At 38.6% G+C, this 14,261-nt stretch overlaps 1 long non-coding RNA gene across 1 annotated transcript in view; it reads right to left on the reverse strand.

Moving 5' to 3' along the window:
* Positions 1-11,823, reverse strand: part of LOC118009148 — a 22,206-nt gene extending 10,383 nt beyond the window's left edge. Inside the window, exon 1 of the long non-coding RNA XR_004678823.1 lies at positions 10,626-11,823. This is a non-coding gene — a long non-coding RNA (uncharacterized LOC118009148). The remainder of the gene's footprint in view (positions 1-10,625) is intronic.
* Positions 11,824-14,261: the final 2,438 nt, after the last annotated feature.

The following is a 14,261-nucleotide window of genomic DNA, read 5'->3' on the forward strand; positions in this document are numbered from 1 at the left end:
GGAGCCCGATGCAGGACTGGAGCCCGATGCAGGACTGGAGCCCGATGCAGGACTCGATCCTGGGACTCCAGGATCATGACCTGAGCTAAAGGCAGTCGCTTAACCAACTGAGCCACCCAGGCACCTGCATCTGTAATTCCTTCCAGCTTTAGCTAGTAGATTTAGGCAACTGATCCAGAGGGACCGGTCCCAAGAAAGAGGGGACACTTCAAAGAATATCTTGGACAGAAAGCATGTGTAGTAAATCTTTATATACCTGTGACTTAGAGAAAAAAGGTCTAATAACCATTGAGTGTCCAATGTTGCTGGGTTAGAAGAGATAGAAAGGGCTTTGCAAAATGTTGTGTGTCCAGACCAGACGCTCCTGCTTCAGTTCACACATATCACGTTTTTTTCATACTGTCCAGTAGCTGAATTACTTTCAGAACCTAGAAGCATATCTAGATCAGTTCTGATTTGGGACAATTTGGCAACGTCTAGAGACATTTTTGGTTGTCACAAATGGGAAAATGATACTAGCATCTAGTGAATAGAGGCCAGGGATGCAGCTAAACATCCTATACAGGACAGCTCCCCACAACAAAGACTTATCTTGCCTAAAATGTCAATAGTGTCGGGGCACCTGCTGGCTTAGTCGGTAGCGCATGCGACTCTTGATCTCAAGGTTGTGAGTTCAAGCCCCACATTGGGCATGGGGCCTACTTAACATAAATAAATTTTTAAAAATAAAAAAATAAATAAAATGTCAATAGTGTCAAGGTGGAGAAACCCTGATGCAGGTAAAGGTGGCTGGTTAAGTCCAGAAAGAATTAACTCACATACTTTACTGTTCCAGTTGCCTGGGAAGAGTATGAGCACAAGTTTATACACAATTCCAGTTCCTTAAAATGGACAAGTTCAGGACAAGTTACTAAGAGACTGTTCGTCTACATGTTATACAGATTTGCTTACAAAGAGCTACTACTTAATGCCATCTGGGTTGTACATTCTTAGGGTCCTTCAGGATGTCTACTCACTTTCATTCTATACCAGTGCTGAATGGGTTCAAAATACAGTCCCCTGAATGAGTGGTTAGTCTTTCATTTAGGTGGGTGTTAGGGGCTAAATTATGTCCCTCCAAATTCATATATTGAAGTCCTAACTCCCACTACCTCAAAATGTGACTGTATTTGGAGGTAGGGGGTCTTTAAAGAAACAATTATGGTTAAATGAGATCATTAGGGTGACCTCTAATCCAGTAGAACGGTTGTTCTTTTTTTTTTTAAGATTTTATTTATTATTTGAGTGAGAGAGAAAGAGAGAGAGATAAAGAGAGCATGAGCGGGGGGAGGGGCAGAGAGAGAGGGAGAAGCAGACTCCCCACTGAGCAGAGAGCCCAATGGGGGGCTCAATCCCAGGACCCTGGGACCATGACCTGAGCCAAAGGCAGATGCTTAACTAACTGAGCCACACAGGCGCCCCTGACTGTTGTTCTTTTAAGGAGAGATTAGGGTGCACACACACACGTGTGCGCACACACACACACACAGAGAAGACCATGTGAACATGAAGGTGGCCATTGACACGCCAAGGAGGAAGGCATCAGAAGAACTCAACTTTGCCCAACACCTTAGCCTCAGACTTGCAGCCTCCAGAACTCTGTGAGACACAAATACATTGTTGTTGCTTCAGTCACCCAGTCTGTGGCACTTTATTATGGCAGCCCCAGCAAACTAAAGCAGTGGCTTATTTTACGGTCATCCTCAATCATCTAAACCAAATCAAAGAGTGTTTTCAGGCGTTCTTAATTTCTAAACTGCTGCTTTAAGCAGGGAAATTCTCTACACTCTTATAAGTTGTGACAGGTTCTCAATGTTCCCTCTTCAGTAAAAAACAGCTGTCCTGCCTGTTCCCTCATCTGTGGTTGGTGGTGAGACTTCACAACACCAGGTACTTCCTGAATTGTTTTGTTCTTATTTTTTCATTCTGGAACTCGGCTTCTCTTCTAGCAGTAGCAAGTCATCTAGGACCAATGATAACTTTCAAAATTCATCATCAAAATTAAAAACTTCTACTCTTTGGAAGGTATGTTAGAAGAATGAAGAGAAGAGGCACTGTTTAGGAGAAAAATTTGCCAAGCGTATATCTGACAAATCTGACTTGTATCTAGACTATATTAAGAAATCTTTTTTTTTTTAAGATTTTATTTATTTATTTGACAGAGAGACACAGTGAGGGAGGGAACACAAGCAGGGGGAGTGGGGGAGAGAGAAGTAGGCTTCCCGCTGAGCAGGGAGCCCGATGCGGAGCTCGATGCGGAGCTCGATCCCAGGACCCTGGGATCTGACCTGAGCCGAAGGCAGATGCTTAACGACTGAGCCACCCAGGTGCCCCTATATTAAGAAATCTTAAGAAGAAAGTAACACAATTCTTTAAGCGGGCAAAAGATTTAAACAGACACTTCACCAAGGATGTACTGATGATAGCAAATAAACGCAGAAAAGATGTCAACTTCATTAATCATTAGGGAAATTCAAATTAAAGCCACAATGAGATGCCACCTCACATCTAATAGAATAGCTAAAATAAAAAGACTGACTGAACAAGTGTTGGCAAGGATATGGAGTAATTGAAATTCTCATTCACTGCCTGTCGTGGGGATATAAAATGATATAACCCCTTTGGAAAACAGCTTAGCAGTTTCTTAAAAAGTTTAAGATGCATTTAGCATATGATCAAGCCATTTCACATCTAGGTATTTACCCAGGAGAAAAGAAAGCTTATGTCAATGCAAAGATTTCTACGCAAATGTTCATAGCAGCTTTATTTATTTATCATCAGTGACACCTAGAACGAATGAAACGTCTATCAACAGGAAAATGGATAACGAAACTATGGTCTATCCAGACAATGGAATGAAATCTTGATACATGCAATGTGGATAAATCTCAAAGTATTTATATCATATATACTCAAAAAATTAAAAGAAACTAGACAACAAAAGAATACATACTGTATGATTTCATTTATATAAAACTCTTAAAAATGCAAAATTATTGTGACAGAAAACAGATCTGTGGTTGCCTGGGAAAAGGGGAGAGCCAGAGAGGGAGAAGGAAATTATAAGAGGGTAATGAGACTTTTTAGGTTGATGTATATGTTCATTATCTTGATTGTGGAGATGGTTTTATAGGTATATACATACATCAAAACTTATCAGACCATATGCTTTAAACATGTACAGCTAATTGTATGTCAATTCTACCTCAATAAAGCTGCTTAAAAGAATCAATCTCAGCAAAAGCAAGATCTGTGTGGGACTTCTCTATTGGTTGGCCCATCTGGAGAGTAGTCTGGAATCATTCTTTAAGTCTGGGCCTTCTTGTGGAAAAATGGAAGGTTGCTGGCTTTAATCTCAAATAATAAATTGATAGTACTATTTAAGCTTTCCATTCATGACTCTCTATAAAGAGAAACATTTATTTAGTGTTCATGGTAAAGTGTAAAGCAGTGTAATCAAAGTGTAGTCCATGTAACTATCACTGGCCTGTAATATCAATACAAATATTGAGAATAAACAGAAGTGTATATAACAATTTCACAGAGGAATTTTATATCTATCACATCTAATAATAAAAAGATGTGGGCTGGTACTTTGTCTACCTTTATCTCATTTTTCTATTACCTTTTTAATATTTTCTCAAAAATCATTTTTCTGTTAATATTTCACTTTTCTTATTTGTATCACATGTTTCAGAAATATCAGTCCACAACGGATTGGAAATTTTGAAAACTGGTCCTTCATCACAGATAATTTGACAAGCATTGGTCTGAAGTCCATCTCCTCTTGCCTACTTCTGCACATTCTCATGCCCAAAATGGATGCATGTGAAGAAAAAGGTTAAGAACACTTTAATGGAGCTACGTTAATTACACTGTGAAAAAAGTTGAATGACATGGAAAAATTATCCTGACATATGTAGAAAACAAAGCAGATTACAGAAGACAATGTAAGGTATAACCTTGGATTTGCAAATGGACTGATGAATGGCAGAATATGGAGGGTGTTTATCTCTAGCATACAGTACCAGGTTAATATCTGAAGAATAAATGGTGGAGCATTTCTTTTCTTTCTTCGGCTTAGCTCTACTTTCCACAGTGGACATGTAATATTTTGTAATGTAAAAAGCTAACACATACTATTACTTTTTGGGGGGAAGTCTATTGTAAGGGAGAATTAAGACCATGTTTTGTTTTGGTCTTTGCCTGCATGGCTCCATTCAGTTTAGATTGATGGGTAATAATTTTTCTATAAACGAAAGGAATAATACTTGTTTAAAATAATACTTGTTTTAAAAAATAATAATAAAACAATAAAAAAATACTTGTTTAGAAATCAAATTTAAGTTGTTTTAATCCAAAAGAATATCTTCATATTTTTTACAAATAAAATATCTGAGAAATTTGCAACTGAACTTCTCCTTCAGGATCATAAATGGTGTTCACTGTACACAGGCAAATTCTAAATAATTAAGTAGTATGAATAATGAAAACACTACAGAGAGGGTCTATACTTACAAGTGACAATGCTATCAGTCAAATTTCCATAATAACTAACATTTTACTGTGGGCTGTGTGCAAATGATTTGAACATAACATTTATGTCTGAAATAAAACTCTTCAATTGTTTCTTTCTGCCAAAAAAAAAAAAAAAAAAAAGACTGGAGAAAGAAACCATCTAATTTTAATGTAACACTAAATCCAAAAGCAGTACAGCTGTTTGGTTTTGGTTGTTTGGCTCAGCTGTTTTATTCTGAGAAAAGCACAGCTGCCTTTTGATGTTGTCTGTTATTCAAGACTGTTCTTTAGGGGAGTTAAATGTATGAGAGCTCATAGAGCACTGGTGGGTTCAGTTTCCGCTCTTGCTACAGTGCGATTTCTTGGTGTCTTTCTTTACGTTTCAACATTGGCTAATGCAAGTTCCTTCCCTTGTACCCCGCCTTTCCCTCCAGAATTCTGCTCCCAAGAGCAGCGCTGTTGGTGAAAGGATAAATTAGTACTTTTTTTTTGAAGGACAATTTTTGAGAACTAACTCAGACTTAAAATGACCTAACAAGATGATATGAAGAAATTATTAATTTTTGAAGTATGAAAAAGGTGTTGTGATTCTGTTTATTTAAAAAGGAAAAATCTCTAAGTCATGCATACTGAAACAGTCACAAATGAAATTATATGATGTCTGAGGTTTGCTTTAAGATAATCAAAGGGAATTATTCCCTCCAGGGGAGAGACGACAAGGAAAAAGGTAGGAGTATAAATAAACTAAAGTTGGCTGTGAATTAATACTTGTGAAAGCTACATAAAAGGTTAAGTGAGTGTTCATTATACTGTTCTCTCTACTTTCACATTTGTTTTCAAGTTTCCATAATCAAAAGATTTTTAAAATGACCGGTTAAAACAACATAAATGCTTATATCGCACGACCCCTCCGTTCTCCATCTAAAGATCTGTCCTACAGAAACACTCATCCACATGCACACATTTAGGTAGAAAGATGTCTCCTATGACACTGTCTGACATAACCAATAATTGGAAACCATATTCTACTTTTATGACCTCCTCCCCGAACTCAGAGTTAGTTAATATAAAGGTAATGTTTAAAGAAAAAAAAAGTTGGAAGATACTGTTTGTAAGGATTCTGAATGACATCCTGAGGAGGAAATCCCACACTGAATGGAAGTCTGGCAGTTCATTGAGTGAGAGCTGCCCAACACAATGCCAAGCCCCTAAAAGGGGAGTAAATCATCTACTGGGAAATCTATGGAAAACCATGCCAACAATCCCGATGACTCAGAACAAGAGAGTGCTGACAAACACAGGGTGATGTCACCATTTCCTGCCTCAGAAAGTCTCCTGGAGGGGGAGGGGAGGCCTGTGGCAGGTAGACAAGATCAAAGGTCTGGTAACATCCCCCACTTTCCCTTTATTCTTGCTTCCCTTTTAGGTATAATCTCAAGGAATGTGCTTGTCATTCTGTTCCTACAGTGACTTGTATTATTTGGCTTGGATGAAGTTTTTTCAAGTCAGGGGACAAAGCATTCCCTTGAGGCCCATACAAGCACTGGGCTCTGTTCTTACACATGGTGGCTCTGACCCTCCATGGCTCTTCCAAGGCACGGTCAGGATCTGCACTACCCTGGATGATTGGATTAACCCACTTATCAGGGCTCACCTGCTGCTCTTGGCAGGCCCAGGCTTGCCCCCTGGAATGGACTCTTTCCCCAAAGGGAGACTAGGAAGCTCTCTAGATGAGCTGAAAGGCACCTCCATGTCTAGTTTCCCTGATTCCTTGACTCTGATGGCTGCCCTATGTGTAGAGTGGGTCTCCTGACTCTTGAGAGTATGCTATTGTGGAAAAAGAGTCAAGGAGTTGAAATCAGAACACCCAGCTCTGTCTCTTACTAGCTATGATTCCATGAGAAAAAACGGGTCGGTTAATCTTCATGGGCATTAATATAAATATAAATTAAATATAAAATTGGTATTATAATAATAAGCACATTACAGGATTACAGTAAGGTAGGTAATGTGTGTTAAAGGATTGAGGACAGTATCCTGTCCCAGCGGTACATGTTGATTATGTCTGACAGACTGCCTGGTTTTCAACACACTCTGGTTGTAACCACTAAACTTGCAAGACTGTGTCTAATCGCCTGAGCCGACTCATTTTGACCACCACTGTCCAAAAACTGGTCCCTTCTTGTTTCAACAAATCTCAGTTCTCTTGGTCAGTGCTAATGTGTTATCTTTTTCTTTCTTTCTTTCTCTCTCTCTCTCTCTCTCCCTCTTTCTTTCTTTCTTTCTTTCTTTCTTTCTTTCTTTCTTTCTTTCTTTCTTTCTTTCTCTCTCTCTCTCTCTCTCCCTCTTTCTTTCTTTCTTTCTTTCCTTCCTTCCTTCCTTCCTTCCTTCCTTCCTTCCTTCCTTTCTTTCTTTCTTTTTTAGAGAGGGAGGGGGGAGGGGCAAAGGGAGAGGAAGAGAGAGAATCTAAAGCAGGCTCCACGTTCAGTGCAGAGCCGGACATGGGGCTCCATCTCAAAACCCTGAGATCATGACCTGAGCTGAAATCAAGAGCCAATCGTTCAACCGACTGAGCCACCCAGGCAGCCCCTATTGTTATCTTTCATTCACTGTTGCCAGTCATGGTATGATGGCTACACCTCACAGAGTACTTATAGAAATGTAGTTATGGAAATAAAGCTACTGATTTTTCAAAAAGAAAGCCAATGTCACTTTCCTTTGTGTTAGCCCTCTGTCCAGAGAAACCTGAGACAAATATGCTGAGTCCCAAGTGTTCCAGCTCTTTGATTCAGCTCCTGTTGGTGGCAGTAAGGGAATAAGCCCCTTATCAAGGTCTAGCTGTCACCAGGCCAGGATCAAATGGTTAATAACAGCTACATACAAAATTTACCCCCAGAACAATGGGTAGATCCTTTGCTTTATATCTGTGTAATTAAAGGGGCTATCCAGAGCTGTATTTTTCTAAAAATAAGGGATAAACAGCTCCAAAAATGAACTTACTTCTTTAACTTTTAAAAGAAAAAAGTCTGTAGCTTGTTAGTCCATTAACATTTTGCATTTCAGGTCCGCCATTTTATTATTTGTTTTCTGTGTGTCCCCACTGGGTTTTGTTGTTGTTGTTGTTCCTCTCTTCCTACTTCCCTGTCTTCTTTTTATTTTTTTAATGTAATTTAAATTTTTAAAAAAGATTTATTTATTTTATGGACAGAGAGTGTGAGTGTGCGAGCAGGGGGAGGGGCAGCAGGAGAGAGGAAGAGAGAATCCCAAGCAGACTCCCTACTGAGCAAGGAGGCCAAGGCAGGGTCCAGTCCCAGGACCCTGAGATCATGATCTGAATCAAAATCAAGAGTCAGGCGCTCACCACTCCAGCAACCCTCAGTTTGTTTCCTGAGATTAAGAATTCCTCATATCAGTGAGATCATATGATACATGTCTTTCTCTGATTGCTGGAGTGGTGGGGGGTGGGAGGGATGGGGTGGTTGGGTGATAGACATTGGGGAGGGTATGTGCTATGGTGAGCGCTGTGAATTGTGTAAGACTGTTGAATCACAGACCTGTACCTCTGAAACAAATAATACATTATATGTTAAAAAAAAAAAAAGAAGAAGAAGACAGTAGGAAGGGAAAAATGAAGGGGGGCGGACATCGGAGGGAGAGATGAACCATGAGAGACTATGGACTCTGAGAAACAGAGAGTTCTAGAGGGGAGGGGGGTGGGGGGATGGGTTAGCCTGGTGATGGGTATTAAAGAGGGCACGTATTGAATGGAGCACTGGGTGTTATACGCAAACAATGAATCATGGAACACTACATCAAAAACTAATGATGTAATGTACGATGATTAACATAACATAATAAAATTTTAAAAAAAAGGTCAGGCGCTCAACTAACTGAGCTACCCGGGCACCCCTCCTGTCTCCTTTTTAATTTGAAAAGAAAATTTTAGAATTCTATTTTATTTGTCTATTGGCTTTTTAGCTATATCTCCTGGTATTTTCTTACTGGTTATTCTAGAGATTACAATATACATCTTTAACTTTTCATGGTCTAGAGTTACTATTATACTATTTCATGTAAAATGCAGAAACTTTGCAACCATATGAATCCATTTACCATGTAAATTGGCATATTTTTTTGCTTTTTGCTATATGTTATAAGCCCCACAAGACAGCGTGATCATTTTTGCTTTCAACAGTTGTAAAATTTAAATAAATTAGCAGGAAAAAATAACATTTGTAAAATATCTCTAATTTTCTCGAAGGAAAATATTCTTAGTAAATTGCCTAGATCTAAGTACTTTATACCTAACATATCATAGTATTCGGTTCTTTCTTATTATCCCCAAGCACCTGACTTTATTTTTAATTTTTAGTCTTTTAGACAGAGCTTATCTGATGCCTTTCCAGGATTATAAGCAGTTTGGAAAAACAAAACATTAAACAAAATCTCCTCCATTTGTTTCACTTTTGGCCAAAACATTAGCATTGCCAGTATTTTACAACAATCACATTGTCAAGGCAAGAAACTTAACACATCTTTCAACAAATAAATACCTCACATTCTGATAGGTAAGCCTTAAGGGGGAACATCTTTGATGTTCTACTGGCCCTTCCAATTTTATAATAATCTGCTCACTTGGTGAGGTATTTTTACAATGGCCAAAACAGCATTCAAGACATCCAAAGTGTCTCTCCGAGGATGCTACGGTTGTACACGTAGCCAATTAAAGCTTCTAGTTATTCTTGGGTAGAATTTATGAGATATTGTGGGGAATCAGGCTGGGGAGCTAGTACCTTCCCCAGCCCCTGTGACAATGATGGCATTTGTAATTTGGCCCTGCCATCCTCTAAGGTCTCTGGTTCTGCACCACGTCCTGTGAGTCCTGTGAAAGGTAGAACAGGGAAAGTGGCCGCAGCAGCACCCCCCCCCCATTCACCCAAGGGAGTGGGAGTCCATTCAGAACCTAGAAGCAATTCCAATTCCAAGAAGCCTTGGTAACGTTTCCAACAAAAGTTTCAGTTGCAAAAGCCTTTTGTGTTTGACAGAAAATTATTACGGTGGTTTTAGAAAGGGTTTTGTTCGGTGTGTGTCATTTTTAGGAGAGATAGGAGGAAAAACTTTCTCTGGAGAATAAAGAAATGATCATCTTCTAGCCCAGGAATGCACATGGGTCTTAGTCGTAGTCATCCTCAGACAGGTGTTCTAGGACGAGATAGCCTGCCCCCTTCACTCCTGGCAGCGTTAGAAAATAAAACAAAGACAGATAAAATACAGCCCCCCAAGAATTTAGAATATTGTCATGGTTTAGCTGTTGTGAAGGTCATTTCTTTATTTTAAAACTTAAAGTCTGAACAGTGTTTTTAAATAAACGTTTTAAATAAAAGGCGTTTTTTTTTTTTTTTTTTGCTATAAAATCGAGCACACTTTTCTTTAAAAGTGAAGTTCCATACCCTCACCACAGAGAACGTTAGCAGTGTTTATTGTCATGCTTTCATTTAGATGTCTCTGCAAGTAGATATAAAACAAGATACTCATCAAATTCACAGTGGTACGGTGGTGATTAATCATTGATTATTTTCAGAGTTGTGACTTCTTAGGCAAAATTTTCTATGTAAACACAGTGTATTATTCTCTTTGCTCATTTTAGGGTCAAAGAGGAATAAATATACCCTCATAAGTTTTTATCTTTGTATCTGTCAAGCACCTAAGTAATTGAGGTACTAACAAGGTAAGTCCATCTACATCCAAAAGATTTCAAAAGTGGCCTTGAGTCCTATTATGTAGATCCCAGTATATCCATTATTTCAGTCGAGCAATATTGCCAAATACTGCAATTTATAATGTTCAAACTTTAAAATGCTCTTATACTGATTCAAGACATTTCCTACTCTAACATAGTACAATAACTCTTTAATAATTTCTGGTGAGAATTCATGACCAGTGTTTATATTTTTTACTCAGATTTAGATCACCCTAATTTTTTTAGTCTAAATACTTGAAACTTCTATATTTAGAAGTATTTTTACAGATTCCTTTATTTAGTCAATACACATTTAATGATTATTTACCATATGCCAATCCTCGTGTAGAAAATTCAGAATCATAGGGAAAAATTATTCTTCCGAGCCTTTTTTTTCAAGATCAACATCTTCCTTTTCATCTCTGTGCTGTATAAACATTAGACCCCAATATTAGTGCCTCAGTGCAGACTGCTTTGAACCGTTGTGTATAATAGAGAACCTTCAAATATTACTCTAAGTCCTTCTAAACTACACTTCTTCAGTTTTCTTTTGTATTGTATGCTGAACTTCATGTTAGAAACTGAGCCTCCTTTCATAAAAACTACCAAAGGTGGGCTTGATGCTAGGGGACATAGAGTAAACTATTCAAAATTATCCAGCAGTTTCCAAAGGAACCATGGGGTATGCATTTAATTCTTTCTTAGAAGTTCATTGTCCCCCTTTCCCTCCTCTTTCTCCTCTGCTCCTGTTTATTTTGATCAAAATTATACACAAGTATTGTCCTAAACGTTCACTACTTCTACATGTATTTTTTATGAAAAAGCACTAATCCCACCTTCCTTCCTTCCACCATTCCCCCATCCTTGGAGGCATCCACATTCAACCATTTTAGCTGATCTGCAATGTTTACTTCCCTATTTCTACGTAACAGGTGTGCACCTGCCATCTCAGCCGGACAACTTTTGGTTTTACATGGAATTAATAATTGTGTGTGTGCAGTAAGTTTTTGTTTGGTTGCCTATACACAGATGTCTAATTAAAATCCCAAATCTGCACCAGTTCTACAAACTTCTTCTGTAGAAGAGACAGACTGTAACTACTTTAGGCTTTGTGGCTCACATACATTTTCTATTACATATTTTTTTTCCCAACCCTTTAAAAATGTAAAAAACCCCTTTATAGCTCACAGGCAGGAAAAAAACAATCCAACCTGAGGCTGGATTTGGACTTCAGGCTGTAGTTTGCCACCCCATGGCCTAAATCTCCTTGAAAAACATTCAGGTGTATCTGATATTCTATTTAGTTCCATAATCTTGGAGATTCTTCAGAAACTTTCTCACTTGTTCTAATCTGGCTGGTTGCCCTGTCTGTCTAGTACACAGCTGGGATCCTTTGCTCTCATCTCATCCTGAGGGTTCTCTTCCCCTCTCGTCTGTGCAGGATCCCATTCCCATTACCCCATGTCTCTCTTTCTTGGTTTACTCCCTCATTTTGGTGAAGAGTCTTTGAATGATAAAAAAGTAAAATTTTTGAGACCTTACATATCAAAAAAAGTCTTATTTATTTTTTAGGATTTATTTATTTTAGAGAGAGAAAACAGGAGTAGGAGGGACAGAGGGTGAGGGAGAGAGAAGCTCAAGCAGACTCCACGCTGAGTGAGGAGCCCCATGGGGGGCTTGATCTCATGACACTGAGATCATGACCTGAGCCGAAACCAACAGTTGGATGCTTAACCAACTGTGCCACCCAGGCACCCCCAAATAATGTCTTATTCTTTCCTCACACTTGATAGTGCAGCTGGGTATAAAATCCTAAACTAAAAATAATTTCTGGGGGCGCCTGGCTGGCTCAGTCAGTGGAGCATGCAGCTCTTGATCTTAGGGTTGTGAGTTCGAGCCCCATGTTGGGGGCAGAGATGACTTAAAAAAATAAAACCTTAAAAAAATAATTTATCTTCAGAATTCTAAAGGCATGTCTCCACTGCCTTCCAGAGTCCAGTGCCACTGATAAAGTCTGAAGCAATTCAATTTCCTTTATATATGACTTTTTTCCCTCTCTTTGGGAATTTCAGGAACTTCTTTTGGTCCCAGGGTTTGAAGTTTCATACTGATGTGGATCTATTTACACTGGTGTTAGGGCATCTCAAAAGCCTTTCACTCCTGAAATTCATGTCCTTTAGTTGCAAGGAATTTACTTGAATTATTCTCTTAATTTCTATTCCTCTCTCCTTTTTTCTATTCCTTCTGGAACTTCTGTTTAGACAATAAGGCTCTTAGATTTGAACTCTAATTTACTGGTCTTCTTTTACATCTCTCTGTTCAAATTTGTTTCTCTCCTTCCTGCTCTCATATGTCCCATTTTAATTTTTTGTCCTCTGCATGTTATTTAGAACATCCTGTTTCATAATTCTAATATCTTCTATCTCTGAGGCTATTAACACTAGCTCTTTTTAATATTTCACCCACCTTACATTGAGTCTTGTTTCTCCAAGTTGTTCTTCTCTTTCCTATTAGATGGTTTCCTTAGATATCTGGTAATTCTTGGTTGTCTGTAAATATTTAATAGTGAGGGACCAAAGACTGGAAGCTCTGAGCATTTGTGTGAAGCTAATCATCTGTGGGTTTCTTTGAGTGATCTGACTGAGCCATGTTATTGGAGAACTTGGGATTTTCAGTATATTTTGATCTTTCTTCCTGGGCTGGTCCATTCTGAAGACTTTATCCTGCCTGGAGAATAAAGGCTCTGTCTCCATCATCCTGGGAACCAAATGGGGAAGAGAAGAGGAACAGGTTCCAGCAACCAATATGCACATTCATTCAACTCTCCCTTTTTCTGTTTGTCATTCCTGCCCTCAGCTGGGCCTGTTGTCTACTAATTTAGAGACTCCCTGTCTTTACTTTCTCCCGTGAATAACCAAATAACCTGCATTCTTCTGTTGGGGTGGAGACTAACTGGTTATTCCCAATTCACAGTGTATGTTACTGTGGAGGTGTATGGGGAGAGACCAAGGAATTAACAGCTTCTTAGACAAGTTTTTAACAATTGTATTTTAGCTTCATTTCCAAGAGTACTCAATACTATGAATTCTTGAGATCTTTTGGGATTTTTATGGGGGGTTAGAATTGAGTTAGTTTCTGGTTTTTTCCACTACTTTAAGATTTCATTTTGGGGTGCCTGGGTAGCACAGTTGGTTAGGCGTCTGACTTGGTTTCAGCTCAGGTCGTGATCTCAGGGATATGAGATCAAGCCCTGTGTCGGGCTCCTTGTGCTCAGCAAGGAGTCTGCTTAAGATGCTCTCTCCCTCTGCCCACTGCCGGAAAATAAATAAATCTTAAAATTAAAAAAAAATTTAGCTTTTTCAGTTCTGCTCAGCTTGTTGCCTCTTCTATCTAGCTCTTTCCAGCTCCCTCAGGTTTGTAAGTGTTTCTATTTTCCTGTTCTTCTCATAAAGTTTGCCTTGGAGGAAAAAGGTCCTTTGTTTTAGTGGGGTTTTAAGAGGCTGCAAAATGAGATGCATGTATCTACCATTTTTACTCAAAGTCTATATGAACTTCTTAGTTTCCTATTCAATTCTTTACATATATATCATCATTTAAATATCATCAGTGGCCAAATAGCATTAAGCTTTTACTTTCAATTCAAGAATATGACCATTTCCATGACCCCAAATGCTTTCATGAGGTGATACACACTGAGAGGAATAGATAACGAATGCTGGTTTACAAGAATATAACAAACTTCCTATCACAGATAGCTCTCATGTGATTTATTATGCTTTTTATCCCTTGTCACTGTTAAAATGAGTATCACACAATTGCCAGGTTTTGTCACCTATAACTCTGGTATGAATAACAAAAAACTAAATTTAAAAGTCTCCTATTGATTAGTTTCACACTGCAGTGAAGAATATAACCAAGGAAGGAATTTGGTCAACTTCAAAGTAGAGACCAGACTTAGTAATGG

Source organism: Mirounga leonina, unplaced genomic scaffold (genome assembly GCF_011800145.1).
Source record: "Mirounga leonina isolate KUSES-001 unplaced genomic scaffold, KU_Mleo_1.0 Mir_127, whole genome shotgun sequence".
NCBI lineage: Eukaryota > Metazoa > Chordata > Mammalia > Carnivora > Phocidae > Mirounga > Mirounga leonina.